Source organism: Myxine glutinosa, chromosome 6 (genome assembly GCF_964187855.1).
Source record: "Myxine glutinosa chromosome 6, kmMyxGlut1.1, whole genome shotgun sequence".
In the NCBI taxonomy this organism is placed as follows: Eukaryota; Metazoa; Chordata; class Myxini; order Myxiniformes; family Myxinidae; genus Myxine; species Myxine glutinosa.
The window spans coordinates 135,845,167-135,864,326 of NC_136266.1; positions in this window are offsets into that span (position 1 = coordinate 135,845,167).

Genomic DNA, 19,160 nt, shown 5'->3' on the forward strand with positions numbered 1-19,160 from the left:
TCATTATCTTGGCTTCTAAATGACCTAGAGTGTTAATTTTGGTGTCCAAATGTACATATTTGCGGATACTTAATCCAATAAACACACATTTATACACCTACATATGATCAAAAGGGTTCTTATGGCAGCCATCTTGGATTTTCACGCACTTATGCCAACACATATATTATTTTTTTTCCATCATTTTCACTTCTAAATCACATAAAGGCTGGACTTTAGTGTTCAAATGTACACTTATAATGTCTTTGTGCAATATTTTTAGTTGGCAGTGTTCATTGTTACATTGAAGGATCTCCATCCTCCTCATCATCAGTGTTATCGATTCCCATGGGGCGCTCCTGACCCGTGTTACCACACACCTCTTCATCTGCCCCACACATACACATCTCAGAACAGTTGAGATGCTGAGACCTGCATGAGCAGTGAGACATGCATTGGGTCTTCTTGCAGTTACATTTGATTAGATGTGTGATGGCAGCTGGGGCTGGAGGGTCCTTGGTTGTGATGGGCACCAGCTGATCTCCTTCTGCTCTCCATCCATGTTCTGTTGGTTGTGGAAGCTGGGGGTCCGGTACATCAGCCTGATGCCACACCATGGCCTGGAAATGTGCACGAGCAATGGCTTCATGTAAAGCTCCCCGTGTTGGTGGCAGCTTCTGTGCCTCTAGCTGTTTCTTGGTAAACAGTCTCCACCTCAGCTTGCCCACATCCACAACTGTAGTACGAGGCTCATACAGCTGGCATACAAATGCCTCAATGTCACTTTCTGTGTCAGCTCTCAGCTCCTCAGAGGCCCCAAGGTCATGAAACGCAGATACCACCTCAACAGAGCACCTATTGAGGGCTTGCCAACATGTGAGCTTTCCCTTGCCGGCAAACCGACCAGTCTGGTCTGCTCCCGTGAATGCATGGAATCCTGGTAGGGCTGCAGCCTTCCTGACACCAAGTTCATGTACTATTGGTTCCAGTGAGATTTGCCTCTTCTTGTTCCCCACACCCGTGATGAAGTATGTGTCTTTGCATAGTTCATGGTACCGGTGGCGTGCTAGGATGAATACATCAGTATCAGGTGACTGAATGTACAGCTGTGTTGCACCTCTTCGGACGGCATCTAGACTGTGAAGAAAGATCCTCGTATCAGCCTCCTCCTGGGAGCTACGGAGATGCTGTACATCCATGCAGTTGGAGAAGACATCCTGCCTTGAAGTGACGATGAAGACCTTGGTAGTCCCCTCAAAGTGACACAGAGCTTTCTTTGCCAGATAGACAGTTAGCTCATCTTTGGTGTTGGTGTGCGACAGGAACTGTTTTGCTGTCAGTTTCCCAATCGGGGTGCTGTCTTGAACGTGGTAAGCAGTGGGCGGCTTGCCACCTTGGCGCCTCTCCCGTGTGGCCTCTTTCAGTGAATTTGGCAGATCATATCGGTCAAACACGAGGTGGACTTCATCATACCCGTTGGTCTTGCAGTCCAGTGTTGCATTGAAATGGCCAGCCCACTGGGCACATGTTTTGACCCATTGTGGCTTACCCATTGCTTGCACTAATGCCATGCCGTCTATGACAGTCACCTTCTTGGGAGGGGGTGGAGTATGTTCAGGATTGTCGTCGTCTGGCTGCTGACCAGTGCCAGTTGACTTCTTGGGTAGATCTTCTAGGATGCCCATGAGCTTGCTTTTGTCTGTGCATGGTAGTAGTGTCCCAGCCATTGCAAAGAGGGTTCGTGGAAGCGCGGTGAATTCATATTGACCTATGGCATCCTTCAAGTTGATCTCTGGTCGTGAGCGGGCCACGATCAGCATGCGCGCAAACAGTGACCTGTCGTCTTTCAGCTCTACAACCTTGTCTGCCAGTTTGTGCTTCACAGCTTTCCTGGCACTCTTCCACATCTTCAGTTTGACCTTTCCCATTCTGGCCCAAAGGTTGATTTCATTTGTGTTGATGCGCTCTGCAACAAACGTGTTATACGCTTTCTGACCAATCTCATCTTGGTTGCAGACATCCTTCTGTACTTCAGCTGGCATCACCACCTTGGTGATGATAGTCGTCAGGTCTTCACCCTCATGCGTCATGGGATTCATGGACTCTCTGATCACATTCTTCAGTCGACGAATGCTGTCTTCCTGCCGAGCCCAGACTGTGGTTGATAGGTCGTGGTGCTCCTTGCGTGTAGCTGATTGTGAGCCAGCCATCTGACAGGCTTCTTCAGCAAGCCTACTCAGCTCTGGTGCTGTCAGAAAGAACCTTTCGCGGGCACTGGCATTCTGGGTAATGCCCACAATACCCCCTGTCACCTTCATGATCCTGTTGATGTGCTCCAGTGCATGGTCCACACCTACAGCACAGAAGGGGATTTCATTCTTATGGACACTGAAGTTCCCATCCATGAACTCTTGGTAGATCCCTGGATCTGTCATCTTCAGGGCCTTCATCTCTGCAAGGTACCGGGGAGTCAGCCTGGCATATTTCTGTTTGTCATGTGCAAAGAAGTATATGCACATCTCATCCAGTGAAGACAGGTGAAGCTCAAATTGTCCATCACGGGTGGCACGGATGAATGTGTATATCAGCATTATCATCCGCATGTAGCGTCGCACAAACTTGAACAGTGGACTCTTGGCTTCTTTCCTCTCATCAAACTTTGCCATGGCCTCCAGGACTTCGTTTGACTCGAGGACAGCTAGCATGTTGTTCTGCGCGCTTGTCATCTCCTCTCGGTTGTGTAGATGACAGCTCTGGGCAACCTGTTGTGCTGACTGGGTACATGGGCCCCTCAGATGGGGATGCTCTTGGAAGAATTCGTCCACATAGAGGTCGAAGAGGGCTTGGACAGTGGTGATGTGGGCCTCCAAAGCCCTCTTCATGTGCTTGGCTTCCAGTATTTGTCTGGTCGTTGTTGGGCCATAGATATCAGCCTCAGACCAAGCCTCGTCAAGACCACTGTCCTCTATGGCATTCCCAGCAGCCCTCAGTGCAGCCATCACAGTGTGCATCTCCCCTAGTCGCAGTACCCACTTGCCTTTGCAGTCATCTCTGGTCATCTCCAGCTGTTTGGCTCGCTCATACAGGGCCATGTCTAAGGTGATCACTGTCTTCCTATCGGGACCCATGACCATGCAGTTGATTTGCTGTGTCTGTTTCAAGACTGTTATCAGTGTTTGCCATTCATGGGCTGGTGCTGCTACCAATGGCAGGGCGTTGACCTCTGTCAGAGGCTTCGAAGAGGAGAGCAGTGAGTTGTAGGCTGTCCAAGTTGGGATATCGTGATGCTTGATCCTACTGCCAGGTGGTTGTTTTGGATCGTGGACGAGTGACCCAACAGGGTCAGCATGCTGGGGTTCTGCAGCTTGCAGCTGGTCATCTGGTGGGATGATGTCGTCTTGTACGTCCTCAGCTTCAGCTGTTCGCATGATTGTGCGTGAAAGTAGCCACACTGTGTCCGTCGCATAGTCTCTGGCTCAATGCTCGTGGCTGGTCCTTCCAGTAGCCAGCGGAGGAAAGCATAGAGTACTTTGGGTACATGCTTTTCAGCATCATCAGTGTTCATTTCTCCTTCAAATTGCCATGGGTGCTTGTTCTGACAAGCAATGGCACTGCGGAGAACAGAGGCACTCTCAAACAGTTGTTCGATGTTTTTTTCATTTGTCTTCGTCATTGCATCTTCGACAGCTGCATCACGCACGGCAGTGGAGAATACACAGTCTGACTCGTTTCGACGTTTTGGTTTCATGAAGTGAACGTCATCAATGTGAGAGTTGATTTTCTCCTTCATGCCTTGGGTAGTAGGTGATGGGACATTGTGCACACCATTATTGTCAAGAATCCTGGAGTAAACCGACTTCAGGTCAGACATGTTGAGAATTTCACCAGCTTGGAGTAGAGAGCGAACAAGGCTGACAAACTCAATGTCTGCGGCTATTTTGATAACATTAGTTTCTTGCAGTATGTGTTCTTTGTCATCACTTGATGTCCCACTCTTGGGAGCACGTTGGACATTCTGCACCCAGCATGGGAGATGATACTTGACGTCGATCGCATGAGCATCATGTGCACTGATGGCAGCACTCAGCTGAACTTTCCACTTGTGGTTGCTGCCTTCTTCAACAGCTTTCTTCAGCTGTTTACCTGCGTTGAACGTGCATACAACATGTACACTTTCCTTAGTGACCTCTTGACAGAAGAAACAAAGGTCTCTGTTGAATGGAGTTGATGATGAACGTGTGAAGCGAAGAGTCTCGTCTTGCGTAGAACCTGAGGTACTTGCAGCGGCAGGTGCAGAAGAAGGACGTCCACACCTCTTATGAAGATGCTGGGTGTCGCCATGTTCGCAGGCTTTCTGGTGGCGAACTCTAGCACGCTCCAGGTGAGCAGTGTTGCATGTAGATCCATAACATGCCCGGTGCCACTTTGCTTTATTGTTCCTCAAGTCAGTGGCAGTGAAACAGCTTAATCGTTCGCTGATCTGTTTGAAGTCGGCATCACCATATCGTGCCCTCTCCTGGATGAACTGGAGAAACTTTGCATATGAGCCCAGTGCTGGCTCAGTCACTAGTGCACCTTGGGGATCCTGGCACTGAATGCAAAGTGTGAAATCAGTTTCTTTCTTGGTTTTCTTGCTTTTTGGCTCCATCATAGCTCAGGGTCACGAATCTGGAACATACAAATAACAAATAACAATTAAGATAGATGTGCATTAAGTTAGATTTTGGACACTGGTTCGGCTGTGCCATAAAAACCTATTTTTATCCCTTGTAGGTTATTAAAGAAGGTTTCATTCAATTCTCTATCCCCAAAAATGTACAACTGGACACCAGAATCGAAACTCTAGGTCATTTAGAAGCCAAGATAATGGAATTTTACGTTTTCGACATCCGCCATTTTGAAAATCCAAAATGGCCGCCATAAAGAACTTGAAACAATTGGAGACATATTTTTTCTAGAACTTATATCATCCCTAAAGACAGCCCAACCAGTGTCCAAAAATTAACAAGCAATTTCACCGGGCATTTCAATCTGCTACATTGGCCCCCCCACTATGGAGGCTCGACGCCAAATCAACGCTAATCGGTCCATTCGCTGTGAAGTCACCGGAAGTAGATTCGTCGCCATATTGGTTCCCCCAGAAAATCTGCGTCCATTCATTGTCTTTATCAAAAGTCAATGCCTGCTATATTTTATAAAATAATTTAATCGAAATTTCAACAAAACATTCGATTCAAATTGACTTTAGACAGCAAGTTGCTGTGAGGAAAGATGCCGTCCTGTACACATGTTGCTATTTTATATTCTGTAATTATAATTTATCATAATTTGGCAATATCCTGACATGTCTTGGAGGAGAATAACAAAAATATTTACTCTGACCATCATGTTTCTGTCATGTATGAAGTGCAAATAATCACCGTTGTATCCCTACACCGTGACGGCATTGTATCACTACGCGCGAGCTCGGATGGCGCTGAGGTGAATCAGGCCTGTATCGGCAGAGTGAATAAACGTGTACGACAATTGATCGTCGTTTGTCGAGATACTTTACATGGCGACGAGGATAAACATCTAGACCATGACTTCTTTCGGCCATATCGATGAATTCGACCCTCATGAGGGGGATTTTGACACGTATTCTGAGCGGTTGTCTTTCTACTTCGAGGCGAACGGCATCGCGACCGAAGCCCGGATGAAGGCCGTCTTCCTGTCCGTTTGCGGGGGTGAGACGTTCACACTCGTTAAAAACCTGATTCGGCCTCGGACAATCCAAGAGCTCACGTATGCAGAGCTCAAGGCCGCTTTGAAGGAGCATTGTAATCCATCTCCTTCAGTCATCCTGTGTCGGTTTAATTTTTACATGTGCAGACAGCAGCAAGGTCAGTCGATCGCAGACTTCATTGCACACCTCAAAAAACTGTCACATCTGTGTGAGTTTGGGGACACGATTGATGACATGCTCCGTGATTTGCTGGTGGTTGGCATGTCCGATGACCGCACTCGTAGACGCCTGCTTGCGGAGAGAAGACTATAACCACCTTTAGAGGCCATTTTTCCCCGCAAAGCGGGGGTTGGCCTTTTTCGGGAACCGCGGTTGTTGTTGTTTTTTGGTCCCGATTTTGAAGCAATGTTTTACGGCCGGATGCCCTTCCTGACGCCAACCCTTTTTGCCGCCTTTAACGACAAACAGGGAATTACCAGGGAACTGGTACTCAATTAGCCGACCTCGGAAGGATGACAGGCTGAGTCAACCCCCCTGGTGTTAATTCAGCGATCGACCGGGATTCGAACCCAGGATCCTAGGATCCTAAGCCGGCACCCTAGCCGCGAGCCCAACACCAGGCTAACTGCGATATGACGTTCCAAAATGCCAGAGACACCGCCATTTCCATGGAAAGTGCTGAACGCAACGCTACAAGCATCGGTGCCACTCGCTCATCTGGTACCCACCCTGCTGTGAATCGGTTGGATCATCTTCAGCCAAAACGTTGGAACAAGTCTCTTCGTCAAAAGCCAGTGCAGTCTCAACCCCACAACAAATGTTTTCGGTGCAACGGAAAGCACCCTGCGGAGACGTGTCGGTTCAAAGATGCAACCTGCCATTTCTGTTCGAAAACTGGCCATATTGCTCCAGCTTGCATCACTCGCAAATCGGGAAAAGGAAAAGCTGCTGACAAGATTCATCAGTTTATCGGTTCGGAGGAACCTGAGCTTGACCAGGTGAGCTCTGTTTCAGACAACTCAGAATCGTATGACCTGCTTCATATCGATTCTCACCATAGGCGGGACCCTCTTCTTGCCAATGTTGTCGTCAACAATCGACCATTGCAAATGGAAGTCGACACTGGTGCGGCCGTCTCGCTCATCAGCCATGCTGTTTTCACAAACCTGTGGAGTGATGCTGACCGACCCCATCTGAAACCTACTACCTATGGACTCTCCACCTCTACAGGTGAGAAGATTGTTCCCTGCGGTACATGTGACGTCACGGTGGGCTACGATAACCGTGAGTTTCACCTACCCTGATCGTCATTCCTGGAAAGGGCCCTTCCTTACTCGGCAGGAACTGGTTGAGTATAATTCGACTGAAGTGGGAAAGCATTCATCAACTCCGGGCAGCCAACATTTCTCCTACCGCAGCATACACACTCAAAAATGTGCTGGATACGTACCCGGATGTCTTCAAGGATGAGCTTGGAACCTTGAAAGGACATACGGCTAAACTCAGGGTTGACAGGGATGCCAATCCTATATTTTGCAGGGCTCGCCCAGTCCCTTTCGCCCTGCGGGAGCGGATTGATAAGGAACTGGATCATCTTGAAAATCTGGGGATCATCGAGCAAATCCAGTATGCCGAATGGGCGGCGCCCATCGTTCCAGTCATAAAATCGGACCAGTCCATCCGCATATGTGGAGATTATAAAATGACCGTGAACAAGTGTTCTTCATTGGATAAATATCCAATCCCGAGGATCGAAGACGTCTATGCTCGTCTCACGGGAGGCAAGACTTTTACGAAACTCGATCTCAAATCCGCCTATCTCCAGCTCCGCTTGGACGAGAATTTGAAACAGTATCTTACCATCAACACGCATCGTGGGTTGTGCAGGTACCACCGACTCAGTTTTGGAGTGAAATCTGCACCTGGAATTTATCAGCGTGTCATGGACAGTTTGTTTGCCGCCGAACGCAACGTCGTTTGTTACCAGGATGATATTCTGGTTACTGGTCGTACGGACGCGGAACATCTACAAAACCTAGAGAGAGTTCTGAAGAAGATTTCGGACTCCGGCCTACGTTTGCGTCAATACAAGTGCAAGTTTATGGTGCCATCAGTCACGTACCTGGGTCATACGATTGATGCCGAGGGTCTACACCCGACAGATGAGAAAGTCCGAGCTATCAAGGATGCTCCTGCTCCACGAGACGTGACCGAATTGAAGTCATACCTCGGTTTGCTTCAGTTCTATGGTCGTTACATCCCGAATGTGACCGACGTTTTGGGCCCCCTTTATCGGCTTTTGAGGAAAGGAGTCTCCTGGAGTTGGGGGTCTACTGAACAATCAGCATTCCAGACCTCTAAGGATCTGCTCAAATCGTCCAATGTTCTCGTTCATTTTGATCCAGAGAAGGATCTTGTGCTGACATGCGATGCCTGTCGGTATGGAGTGGGGAGTGTATTATCACACGTGATGCCTGATGGTACGGAAAGACCGGTTGCATTTGCATCCAGAACGTTGTCCCCGGCAGAGAAGAACTATTCCCAACTTGACAAGGAAGGATTGGGAATCGTTTTCGGCATCAGCAAATTTCGCCAGTACCTTCTTGGACATCATTTCACGATTCGCACTGATCACAAGCCGCTGATCAGTCTGTTTGATCCAACTAAGGCGACATCTGACACACTACCGCCCAGGATCATCCGCTGGTCCCTGTTTCTTGCTGCTTATGACTACACCATATGTTATAAGCCCGGTTCGTCTTTCACAAATGCAGATGCCATGAGTCGGTTACCCCTTCCAGAATCCGTTGATGATTCGCCTACACCAGGATCCATTATCGCACTGATGGATCATCTGGAAGATTGTGCTGTCGATTCCGGCCAGATCCGCACTCATACTCGACGAGACCCCATTCTGTCCAGAACTGTCCAGGCTGTACAGCTTGGATGGCATTTGCTACCTGAGGGTGACCCAGATTTTGCGGCTTTTAAAGCACGTGAAAATGAACTCAGCGTGGAAAATGGTTGCCTACTCTGGGAATGTCGTGTCGTGATCCCGAAAAATCTGCGTTCCAGGGTCATGGATGAAATCCATGACTGTCACCCCGGGATTGTGAAGATGAAGTCACTCGCCAGAAACTATGTGTGGTGGCCGAATCTTGATGCTGATATCGAACATCATGTTCGACATTGTTACCCCTGCCAGAGCACCCGGAATACACCTGCGAAAGCGCCACCATCCCTGGGAATGGCCCAGCGAACCGTGGCATCGCCTGCATCTCGATTATGCCGGGCCTATTAACGGCAGCATGATTCTAATAATTACGGACGCGCACACAAAATGGATTGATGCCTATGTGACGCGTGGTACTACGTCAGCCATTGTCATCGAAAGACTCAGACGCTGTTTCGCCACTCATGGTCTGCCCAGGATGATTGTGAGTGATAACGGTTCGTGTTTTTCCAGTACCAAGTTTGCCGAGTTCACACGTCGGAACGGCATCAAACATAAGTTTGTCAGCCCACATCACCAGGCTTCAAATGGCTTGGCCAAACGATCCGTGGGAATCATCAAATCCGGATTGCAGAAACTTCAGGAGGGAAGCCTGGAAACAAAGCTGTCTTGTCTCCTGTTCAAATACCGCATCACACCACAATCAACAACCGGTGCAGCTCCGTCTGATTTATTGATGAAACGACACGTGAGATCGACACTTGACAATCTCAAACCAGACATATCATCAAACGTTTATCAGAGACAGCTTAATCAAAAGTTGGTGCACGATAAGACGTCCAACAGTCGATGTATCAACATTGGAGATCCAGTGTTTGCCCGAAATTTTGGTGCAGGTGCAACGTGGCTACCGGGGGACATCATCGAGAAGCCAGGTCCACAGTCCTGTGTGATTCGCCTGCAGGATGGCCGCGAAATTCGTCGACATCAGGACCACATAACCTACCGTCACTGTGAGTCGATAGAGCCTGCAGCATCGTCACAGTCAGGACAACAGTTCGACCCACCACTGCCGGAGATCGTCGTGGCCGCTCCAGCCGGCTCGGATGCCCCAAAAACCTCTGCGAACGCTACACTCTTCGTGGAGACCAAAGGAATCACCTCGGACTCTGTATCCACTGGTACACTGCGACCCAAAGGAATCACCTCGGACTCTGTATCCACTGGTACACCGCCACCCAAAGGGATCACCTCGGACTCTGTATCCACTGGTACACCGCCACCCAAAGGGATCACCTCGGACTCTGTATCCACTGGTACACCGCCACCCAAAGGGATCACCTCGGACTCTGTATCCACTGGTACATCGCCACCCAAAGGGATCACCTCGGACTCTGTATCCACTGGTACACCGCGACGCTCAATGCATGAGAGAAAAGCACCCGACCGGTTGAATCTTTGAAGATGTTTTTTTTCACGGTGACACATGTTCTATTTTCACAGTGACACGTGTTCTATTTTCACGTATTTTCATTATTCTCATAATCGTTTGCACACATATTTTCACATGTTTTGGAAATGTTGCTTTTGAAATGTCAATTCTTGAAATCTAGCACGTATTGCTCTTGGTAATTTTGGACTTAAAGGGGAGGATGTATGAAGTGCTTTGGCAACATCATGTATGAAGTGCAAATATTCACCGTTGTATCCCTACACCGTGACCGCATGGTATCCCTACACCGTGACCGCATGGTATCCCTACACCGTGACGGCATTGTATCGCAACGCGCGAGCTCGGATGGCGCTGAGGTGAATCGGGCCTGTATCGGCAGAGTGAATGAACGTGTACGACAATTGATCGTCGTTTGTCGAGATACTTTACAGTTTCTCTGCCCAGAGTATAACTCAGAAGTTTGTTTTCACTATACTCTTCTGATTCTGATTCTTTGACAAATGGATGCAATTTATTTTCAATGGTACTCACTTCAGCAAGAATATTGTGCCATGTGGAATGAAAAAACAAAACAAAACAAAACCAACACTTGACCACAAATATGGTATACAAGGTATTAACATATCAATTTAGTTTGCAGCTCCATGTTATATTATCAGCCATGGAAAAGTAAACGCAGTCCTATTTTCCTATTCTTTAAATTTTTAAAGAATATTTAATTACTATTAATATTTAATATTAATATTAATATTATTTAATATTTAATTTAATTTATTTAATTATATTTAATTAATTAATTATTTAATATTTAATATTATTATTTATTATTAGAATATTTAATTTATTTAATATTTAATTAGAGGGAATTCTAAAGAATTTAATATTTAATTATCAGCATATTTCCTACGAAAATTCCACCTTCCCACTTTATTTTATTCCATTCCGAATTGATTTTAATCCGTTCCAGGGTTGAAAAAGCATTATTACAGGATTGATGAAATGCCATCGTACCCTGCTTCCGGTTATAAAAACCGTAGCGGTCGATTAGAATGAAGAAGAGGAATCACATTACATCGGTAAATGACATTCGTTTTGGGGAATCGTGGGGGAACAAAGATGGTGGACAAATGGCTTCAAAAAATGAGCTTCCCTTCCTATCCAGTTAGTTTAGAGATCAGTGCACCCCAACCTTCAGAGCTACCTCATCACCACGCCCCTTCCCATCTTCCGCCATCGCCCTACCATCAGAGGTGGGCGCGATTCGGAAAATTTTAAGTCCGCTTCCGCTTATCCGCTCCGCCAGCCCGTGTAGTCCGATTCGCTTATCCGCTTCAGCGGCCGAAAATCTTAGTCCGCTTACCGCTTATCCGCTTATCCGCTTCGATTCGATTTTTTTAAAGCGCTTCGACGTTTTTAAAGCGATTTTTGACGTTTCTAAAGGGAATTTAATGCTTTTTAAGCCTAAATAGCCATTTCTAACTACTACAAAGACAAACAAAGCTTTTAAGATCAAAAATATACATTTTTATTTAAATAAAATTTATTCAAAATTTATTGAAATAAAGTTTTCCACTCGACTCTACTCTACTCTACAGTTAATTTAAATATAATTTTAATATATGCAAGTTACATTAAAGAAAAATCAATTTGCCCGTCCTTTCTTTGACAAGAGAGTCTACTAGTCAACAGACTAGCAGTCTGTTGACTAGTCCTCGTCTTCCTCCTCCACCTCGTGGGCCTTCTTGAGGATTTGGAGGTTGCCCTTCATGAAGACGAGGGCCTCGAAGTTCGGTGCAGCCAGGGCCGACCTCTTAGGCCTGAGGATGTCCGACCCGTAGCTGAACACGCGCTCGACCGAGGCAGAGCTCGGGAGCGGCGTGTTATGCCTGAGAAATAGAGTTACCCAAGCATCACGGAACTCGAGCGGGAAGAGATTGGGCGAGAGCCGAGTTGTTAGGGTTTCACTTATTATTCACTTAAATAAATATTCACAATTCTAGAGTAACGGCTCAGGCTAACAGCTGATTTGGCGAATCGCGATGCGCTTTAATTTTTCGGTAGTCCGCTTACGCTTATCCGCTTCGGTTTCCGGGGGTTGTTCCGATCCGCTTATCCGCTTCGAAAACGTTAGTCCGCTGCAGCGGATAAGCGGAAACGCGGACTTTCGAAGCGGACCGCCCACCTTTGCCTACCATCTCCCATCTTCCCCCTCGCCACACCTCCTCCCATCTTCCCCATCTTCCTCCCATCCCAGCTTCCCTGTTGCCTCGCCTCATCTCCGAACTCCTTTCCGCATTCCTGCACCCTGCCAACAAACCTCCTACCCGTCCTTAACTGTGTAGACCTGAAATATCCAAGGCTTCCGTTCCGACCTGACATCTCTCAATCTAGGCTACTGCTGATAAAACTGGACCTCATCTGTTTTATAGAATCCTTCCTACCGCAACACATCCCCCTGACTCCTTGGTGTCTATCCCTGGCTATTGTCTCCTCCGGTTTGATAGGCTTGAACTCCGTCCTCTCAGAAGAGTTGCACTTTATCCTCGCAACCCCAAGGAGTACCATTGGATGCGACTTCCCCTCCGCCCCCACCTCTTGTTTGTTTGTGTTGTACCGTCCTCCCAACAGTGACAAATCCATTTGCATTTCTCGGTCAGGCGCAACATGGACCAACTTTTAACCACTCATCCCATATATCTATCTACCTACCTACCTATATATTTCTATCTCTCTCTCTCTCTCTCTCTCTCTCTCTCTCTCTCTCTCTCTCTCTCTCTCTCTCTCTCCAGGCCGTTTGTGGTGGGCGTGGCGTCACGGCGGCTGTGAGCAACTGCTCTGTGTTGTAGTGAGTTCTTTGTGAGTTTTCCTCCTCTCCTGCCCTCCCCTGCCCCCCCCCCCTCCCTCTCCTTCCTATCCTGTGTACTTTGGCATTTTGTTTTCATCCGTTCTACACCTTTGTCTTCGAGAGAGAGAGGATTGAGAGCGGGCCCATTTTGGGTGCGGCCTACTGGCTTTGACGGCGTTTTGTAAGCCATTTTTGTGCTTATAATGCACGTTTATTACTTACTTTAGTTCAATTATTTAGGTTTGATACCTTCTTGTCCGGTTCGGACAAGTGGGGGGTGTTGAATTCGCTGGTATGGCGAATGCACGCTCTCGGTTAGAGGCGTTCGATAGCCTAACGAGGAAGCATGCATTTGTGTGTGTTCCACCAGAAGGAGTCCTCACTGAGGATGTGGTACTCGCAGTGGGAAAATAATCGGGTGCGAGCATGTCCGAGCTGCCTCACGAATGAATCAAAAAGTTGTTATTTTCCTGTCCGAAGAAAACTTTGTTCACGACGTCGTGAGTGCAGGTTTAACCACAGAAGGTGGTGTTTTTATGTTAGCGTCCCCCATGGATACTCCAGCAATGAAAATCGTTGTATCAAACATACCACCATTTATATCAAACGACAAACTAATGTCAGTCCTTTCTCGTTATGGAACAGCTGTGTCGAGAATGTCCATGATCCCTCTGAAGAGCCGAGACGAGAGGATAAAACACGTTATGAGTTTCCGTCGCCAAGTTTACATGGTACTTCCCGATCGTGGTGATGATACAGGGTTAAATATTTCATTTAAAGTAAAATCCGACGATCGGGAGTATCAAATGTACGCCTCGTCAGCCTCACTAACGTGCTTTCACTGTGGAGCCTTTGGTCACGTTAAACGTTTTTGTCCCAAGGTTTCGTGTTCAAAGTGTGGGGAAAATGGCCACGCATACACCGATTGTAAAAATGATAATACTCGTGTTCCTATTCAACCGACTGGAGTTAATCCTGTGAGTTTACCGGTTCCTGCTGTTCCCTCCTGCAGTGAGACGAACAATAGCAGCATCGATGCGCATATCCCGAGTCTAGAAAACGATCGCACTTCACTTCCTGTCACAGAAACCGAAGCGACCCCAACTCGCACAACCTTTGCTGCGATTCCCTCATGTCGTGAAGGAATGGAGGAGGACCCTATTATTGGTTCTAAAAAACGAAGGGCGTCGGTTGATAATTTTTCTACCAGTAATCCAAAAAAGGTGGTATTGGAGAAGGCCAGTGTAGCTGAACACACACCTCAATGTGTTCCTCATGCTTCCATCGGGTTTGAAAAAAAGGATGGTGAATCGGGTGCTGCAATTGAGGATAATATGTCTGAAAGTTTGTGTACAAACTCTGTGGACGCAAATTGCGATATGGGTGAAATAAGTTGCAACGCTGAATATGTTGATAAACCCTCGAACGAACCATTACGATCATTGACATCAGTCACTGTGAACGAGCAGACAGTGACTGACTCATCCCTCTACAGTGCTGCTCTACCGAGGCAGATTCAAAACTGTGTTACCGAGTCGCTCATCGATTCGGTAGATTGTGCTCCACAAGAGGATGAAACCGAGGCTTCAACTTCTGATGAGCACAAATATCACCATGGCATCGTGGATCGTACAGTGGAGCTCTCCAGCGAATCCCCAGAGATACTGACAATTCCCATAGTGACCACGGAGGCCGACATCCTCGATCCTGGAGGGACCTTGTCAGACTTGTCGGAATCTGATGAGGATGACGAGGTGCCTGAGTTTTCTCAGTCTCAGTTGAGTCAGCCAATGATATCTCCTCAACTCGTACTCTCCTTTCTGAATGAAACCTACAGACAGCGAAATGCAGTTATCAGGGATACATTTCCTGATTTAGGTTCATTTATTCAATCAGCAAAGGAAATAACAAGAAAGGGCAAAGAATTTCCACTAACAAGGTCACAATTTCACCGACTCAGGAAATTTATTACAAAAGCCAGTCTTGAGATTTCGCAACACCCAATCAAACCTTTTGATAAGGAATGAAGCAAATTACCTTTTGCACCTTGAACATTAATGGTGGAGGTGCAAACCCAAACCGCCAAGCTCAAGTGCAAAGTTTGTTTCGGCGCAAAAATGTCGATGTACTTTTACTGCAGGAAACGCACATCACCCAAAACGTAGAATATGATTGGTGTCGCGTTTTTGGGGGACAGTGCTTTTTTAGCAACCTGTCTTCCTTTTCGGCAGGTGTTGCTTTCGTACTTCGACCAGGGCTAGTACCTGAGTCAATCCTCTTCCAGGAGATCATTAAAGGCCGATTCAGCTCTCTTGAACTGGAGGTTAATAATTTCCATTTCACATTATTCAATGTGTACGCACCAAGTGAGAGCACAGAACGGAAAGCTTTCTTTGCGTCTGTGATTAATCACCTGCAGACAGTTGATCTAAACCAATGTGTGTGTATCGGGGGTGATTTTAACTGTACCTTTGAACCTGTAATGGACAGGAACTCGGCAGAACCTCATCCCGAATCATGTATTGATTTATCCCTTTTCCTTTCTCGGGTTGGTTTGCTAGATGTATGGAGGGTACTTTTCCCCAATGAACCTCAGTTCACCTGGAGCCGCATCACTAGAGGAAGAGTGTCCTTTGCGAGACTCGACCGATGGTATATAAACTCACCTTTTAGAAACGCTATAGTCTCTCCAGATTATTTTCCGTCAATATTCTCAGACCATCATTTAGTAACCATGGGGTTTCATTTTCCTCAGTCAATAAATAAAAGTGCATACTGGAAATTTAATACCAGCCTTCTAGAAGATGGTCTATTTAAAGAAGCCTTCCAAGTTTTCTGGGCTAATCAAATCCAAAGAAAGCCCTCTTTTTCTTCAGTTAATCTTTGGTGGGACAATACGAAAGCCCAGATTCGGGTGTTTTGTCAACAGTTTAGAGCAAACATTACAAATGTTAAGAATATAACAATGACTTGTTTGGAAGCTGACATGTACAGCTCGAAGGTAAACTTGCTAAAAATAATAATGCAAGAAACTTCCAGTTATTACTAGAAAAGAAGACTCAGCTGAGAGAGTTAATCCAGGAGAAAGCAGCAGGGTTGTTGCTCAGACTAAGGGTTAAGAACTTAAAGGTTTTAGATACCCCTAGTAAAGCTTTTTTTTGTCTGGACTCTGTCAGTAAAGCACCCAAGAACATTTTTTCTGTAATTAATCCTGGCGGAGCTGTCGTTGTAAATCCCAGAGACAGACGGTTATGTGTTCAAGACTTCTTTTCCAAACTGTTTTCAAAACAGGTTGTTTGTGATGAAACAATGAGACTTTTAACCCCTCACCTATCCTCGTTAACCGAGTCCCAGCGGCTGGATATGGACTCGCCAATTACGCTCGAGGAGTTAACGCAAGCCCTGGCTGGAATGGACTCGGGAAGAGCCCCTGGAATCGATGGTCTGCCGGCTGAATTTTATGTGGAATTTTGGGAACTATTAGGTCCAGAACTGATGCATGTTCTTGAATCATCACTGACTCATGGAGAATTGCCTTTAAGTTTGAGAAGAGCGGTGATGTCCCTTCTTCCAAAGGCTGGTGATTTGCGACAAATGAAGAATTGGAGACCTGTTTCTCTACTATGCACTGATTATAAAATCCTTTCAAAAGTTCTGGCGAATCGAGCTAAAAGGGTAATTTGCGATTTGGTTCACCCTGATCAGAGTTATTGTATTCCAGGTAGATCTATGTATGACAACATATTTTTCATTAGAGATCTCATAGATGGCAACTGTGTGCAGAATGACTTTGGTATAATTTTTCTTGATTTAGAAAAGGCTTTTGATAGCATCGATCATGTCTTTTTGAATCATGTGCTTGAAGCCTGTGGATTTGGAGATAATTTCAGAACTTATATTGCTTTATTGTACAACAATATATTCAGTTTAGTTAAGGTGAACAATGAGCTTTGTTCTCCCATACAGGTTCAAAGGGGGGTAAGGCAAGGTTGCCCTGTCTCCGGCTTACTGTTCACCCTTGTAATGGAATCACTTCTCGTGTTACTAAGGAATAACGTTTCTGGAATGAGTATATCTCCTGATCATCCTCCAGTTGTCGTATCGGCGTATGCTGATGATGTTGCAATCATTGTTAAAAACAATAACGACATTGCAGCTCTGGCTAAGTGCCTACATTTGTTTGGTTTAGCTTCCTCGTTGAAGTGCAACTGGGAAAAGAGCAAAGCGCTATGGGTTCCCTCTGTCAGGGACAGTGCATCTAGAATGGCGCAAGACCCGCCAATACACCTTCCTGCAAGTTTAAAGTGGGTGGATGGAGGTGTTCGCTATCTTGGAGTGTTCCTTGGATCCCCACAGTACGGCCAGAAAAACTGGGAAGGTGTCGCTGAATGCGTAAAAAAGAGATTGAGTAGATGGAGGAGAGCCCTGCCTCACCTTTCGTATAAGAGCCGAGTTTTGGTAGTCAAGAACCTCGTCGCCTCCTTCTTGTGGCACAGATTCATCTGCCTGCAACCACCAGAAGGCTTGGTGAAGGAAGTGCAAAGGCAACTGTTGGAGTTCTTTTGGGGAGGGCATCACTGGTTACGGCCAAATGTTGTATGCCGTCCATTGGCCGAGGGTGGCCAGAGTTGGTCGACATCAGGAGCCGCATAATGGCCTTTCGGCTATGCACTGTGCAAAAACTTTTGGTGAAAGAACAATTACCAAACCATGTTTTGGCCACCCACATTTTGCGGCAAGCTGGCGGGCTGGGATATGGCCGCGAATGTTTCTTGGTCCTGCTTCAACAAGTTGACACATCTCCTCTTCCTGTTTTTTATCAGTGTGTGTTGAATGCTTGGCAGAACCTCACAGTGTGCCGTCAAGAAGACAACTACGACATCCATATGTTTGCACAAGAGCCTTTGTTCTGCAATCGGCTTTTCCCAAACATACCCAAAAGTAGGGACCTCTGCCAGCATTTCATAATTGCCGGCATCACAAAAGTATGGCACCTCCGGCAAGTTTCAGGTTGCGGGTGGAAATCAGCTCGAGAAGTAGCCGAGCTAGCAGGAATTTGGTCCGAAAGAGTGACTGCAAAAGTGTTGAGAGAGGTGATACGAATAGGGGTACGGCTGAGAGTATGCTGGTCCCACGAGCTCGAACCATTGCACGATGAGTGGGTTTTTCCTGGGTTACTGGTGCACTTCAAGTTGGAAGACTTACCCCCGGTTAGCATGGGGATAAGCCCCTTTCAAGAGACTAGCAGTAAAGAGCTATACAAGTCATGTGTCAAGTTACTGCTGGGGGATATGCCACTAAATGGAGTAATCCGGTGGAAGAGACTGTTGCCTGTGGGACCCCCCTCTGAACCTGTATGGAACTCCATGTATAGCAAGCTCGTAAGTAAAAGATCTGGTGATCTCCAATGGAGACTGATCCACTGGATAGTCCCCTCCAATAAGTTAATCAACCATTTCTCTCCTACATCCACATGTTGCCCATTCTGCATATGTACGGAGGACGTGTTCCACGCCTTCATTAATTGTGTGAGATTGGTTCCTTTGTTTCGGTGGTTTAATCTTGTGGCACACAGAATGAAGGTTGTTTTCTCGTTGCGTTCTTTTATTTTCGGCTTTAATGCCAAGTCAAGCAAGGAAAATATGTTAATGAGGTTTCTTGTCGCAACAGCCAAGCTGGCAATATATCTCTCAAGAAGGGAGAAATTGAACGGTAAACCTGCCGGGGAATGCAATGTAATGTTGTTTTTCAATGCCCTCGTGTCAGCAAGACTTAAACTAGAGTTTTGTTTCTATAAGGATGCAAACAATCTTGATGAATTCACCAATACTTTGTCATGAAGGGTTGTGTGAGGTTCGTGAGAACCAACTGGTAATAATTTTGTAGGTTGTACAAAGTTAATGGTTTATTTTGGCAAATTGTGTGCCGTGATACTTCTGTAACCTTTTCGTTTCATTGCTTTTTCATGTATTTATGGTTGGTGTAAAGATATAAATACATTTTTTTTGTATTATTTTGATAATAAAAGGACTTCAAAAGTCAAAAAGTCTCTCTCTCTCTCTCTCTCTCTCTCTCTCTCCCTCTCCCTCTCCCTCTCCCTCCCTCTCTCTCTCTCTCTCTCTCTCTCCCTCTCTCTCCCCCTCTCTCCCTCTCTCCCTCTCTCTCTCTCCCTCTCCCTCTCCCTCTCCCTCTCCCTCTCCCTCAC